Below are 3,148 nucleotides of genomic sequence, written 5' to 3' on the forward strand. Positions count from 1 at the left end.
TATTCTTCATACATAACCTGGATATATAAACTAAGAAATCATGGAATTATTAATGAATGTTTATTAGTTGATTTATAAACCATCTATTTATAAAATACTGGTGATTACCCCGGGAAATCCTACATTTCCCTTAAGTGAAAACTATTGAATTACTCGATTTAAATCAGAAAGAATAAGTATCTACCATACTTATATAGATTAAACATAGTTTCCCAGAAACACCCTGGTTACTTGAAGTAGATTAGCCTTATTACATATATAAAACTAATAAACTTATGGTGAACGAATTCCTGAAGGTATTATTAATACCCTTGATATGTGCATGTTTAACCCTATATTTAATATAGATTTTTATCATTTATTACCTAATTAATTGCATATTATGGACAAAAGGTACTTAATTAAGTTTGAATATTGTATTTTCAGTCCAAAAGAAGTGCTCGGAAGCAAAATGAAGTAGGAGCAGCTATCGGGAAACTTTGGAGTAACAAAAGAAGAAAGGACCAAAAACCACAAAGGACTCAGTGAGTCTGACATTGACTCGACGAGTTCCCACGAAGATTCACTAAGCAGAAGAGTCCTTGCCTTGCTGTACACGGGTATTTAATGAGGGACTCGATGATTCGGTCTGGGACTCGACAGATGAATCTTTAAAAGGAGCCTTCTAGAACGATACACGAAAATTCTAAGAAACCTAGAGAGAGGAGCTGTGATTTAGAACGAAGAGAGGCATCTGGAAGAGTGAAGATCCAACCCAAGTCCAATTTTGAAGGAAAATTAAGGCATAATTCGATTTCTCTCAACTAGATTTAGTTCCTAAACCATGTTTATGTTATTGAATTTCGTTTTTGAGTTTTCTACTGCCTTAATCATGAGCTAAACTTTTTAGCTTCTGTTTGGATAAGACAATTTTGAGACTATGGTTTGATTAATGGTAGGATTAACTTTAAATTGGTGATGTTGTTAAATTAAGCTTGTTAAAGATCCTTATGCATTAACCATAACTATTTTTTGTTAATAGGAAGGAAATTAGGCTGCATGAACATCTCTTAATTTTTTACCTCATGTGATTTATGTGAACACTTTATTATGAGCCTAGGATTAGCGAGTGTCAAACTAGGATTAATTAGAGAATGGGAAAGTTAATGTGTGAGACTGTTTGATATACAAACAACAAGAGACTAATTGAATTATTAATTTTATTAACCATTACAAGTCTTATTTAACCCGAATAAATAACCTAGAGAATTATTTAATTTAAACAACTGGCCACTGCCTGAATTAGTTTATTTTCTAAGGATTAGCGATAGCGAATGTGAAGCTAATCATATGAATCAGTAGCTATTAAAAGGTTAATCCATTGCACTATTACCATTAAATCAACCATAGGATCAATTGAGTCAAACCTGAACAGAAGTCCATTTAGATATTGAATTTAGTTGGTCTTTGCTTGCTTAGTTGTTAGTTAGTTATTTAGTTTCACTGTTAGTAAGTTTCTAGTCTTGTAAAGTTAGAGAAAACCCCTCTTTTATTATTTATGATTTTGTTTTTTAGATAATTTTAGTATTTATTTTAATTGTCGTTCCCTGAGTTAGATACCCTGCTACTAGATCTATACCACCAATTGATAGGTCCACTGTATTTTGTGTGATTAATTTACAATTTAGAAGTAGGAATAAAACTAGTTGGTTTAACACACATCAAGTTTTTGGCGCCGTTGCCGGGGAACGGTTCTAAATTTATATTGATTACTCTTGCTATCTATCATTTGTGTGAGATTTCTCTTGCACAAAGTTACTGCTTTTAGTAGATTTAGGATTAGAATTGAATTTCAGTTTTTAGCTTTTAGGAAGTTTGTTTACAATTTTTGCTATTTTTGCATTGAACTCGCTGAGTCCCTACGACCAGACTCGACGAGTCAATCGCTGAACAACTATTTTCATTTTTAGTTCTTTTTTGTTCCTTGTACTCGTGGTTTTCTGTTGATTTGCAGTACTTTTATGAGCAGAGGAGGAAATACACCTTTAATTCCACCACTTGAAGACCTGGAAGGTACTTTAAAGAAGAACAAAGGCAAAACCGTTGGAGAATCCACATCTTCAAAGAACTCACCTTTGAAGAATATCAGTTTTGTTTTCAACAAGAAGAAGAGCAGTAAATTAGGAGGATCCAACATTTCCTTGGCGAATGAAGATCCATTCAAGGAGGACATCGAGTACGAATTCGAACTTGAAGAAAGCGAATTTGAAGGAAGCGATTTAGAAGGCGGATTCGACACAACCATGGCTAACATCGATGAAGTTCCCATGGGCGAATGGAAGAAGAAGATGCATGAAGACACCGGTCCGGGGCTCGTGCAACCCGCGATTCCCGCAAACGCCAATTTTGAACTCAAAAGACATATACTCACCCAACTTAAGGAGATTACATTCTGTGGAAAAGATCACGAAGACGCGTACAAGAACCTAGAAGAGGTCAGCGCAATAGCAGACTACTTTAATTTTCCTAATGTGGCCTGCGATACCGTTTTGCTTCGTATGCTTCCCGTCACGTTCAAAGGTGCTGCAAAGGATTGGCTCAAGTCACTCACTCCAGGACCCATCACTACATGTGCTAAGATGAAAGAAGAATTTATAGATCAATTTTGCCCTCCCTCAAAGATAGCCAAACTAAAGAAAGTTATTGCCAACATTGAACAACAAGTTGGAGAGTCATTATACAAGGCGTGGGAGAGATACAAAGGCTTGCTAAGAAACTGCCCGCATCATGATCTAAATAGTCAACAAGAAGTCTCCATTTTCTATGATGGTGTGAATTTAACCACAAGGCAGCTTCTTGATTTGCAAGGACCTCTCATAAAGAAGCCACCCTCGGAAATCAAGGAGTTAATTGAAGAATTCTCTAAGCATTCTAGAAAATATATAATTTTAGGAATAATCCAATTAGAGGGGAGGTGAATTCTGTTTCTGAGGACATGGCGGCAATGATGGCAATGTTGAAAAGCATGGATAGGAGGATGGATAAGATGGATCAAACAATCCATCCTATTCGGGTTGGATGTGAGAATTGTAACAGACCTCATCTTACTAGAGATTGCGATTTGGATGAGAATGGAAACAAGAAAGCTCAAGTTTTCTATTCAAGCGGA

At 35.7% G+C, this 3,148-nt stretch overlaps 1 non-coding gene across 1 annotated transcript; it reads right to left on the reverse strand.

Moving 5' to 3' along the window:
* Window positions 1–2,666: 2,666 nt before the first annotated feature.
* On the reverse strand, window positions 2,667–2,773 carry LOC145090906 (small nucleolar RNA R71). The gene has a single exon (XR_013701828.1). It is a non-coding gene; the product is annotated as a small nucleolar RNA R71 (small nucleolar RNA).
* Window positions 2,774–3,148: the final 375 nt, after the last annotated feature.

Source organism: Lactuca serriola, chromosome 2, assembly GCF_051521515.1.
Source record: "Lactuca serriola cultivar US96UC23 chromosome 2, Lser_US96UC23_V15, whole genome shotgun sequence".
Taxonomy (NCBI): domain Eukaryota; kingdom Viridiplantae; phylum Streptophyta; class Magnoliopsida; order Asterales; family Asteraceae; genus Lactuca; species Lactuca serriola.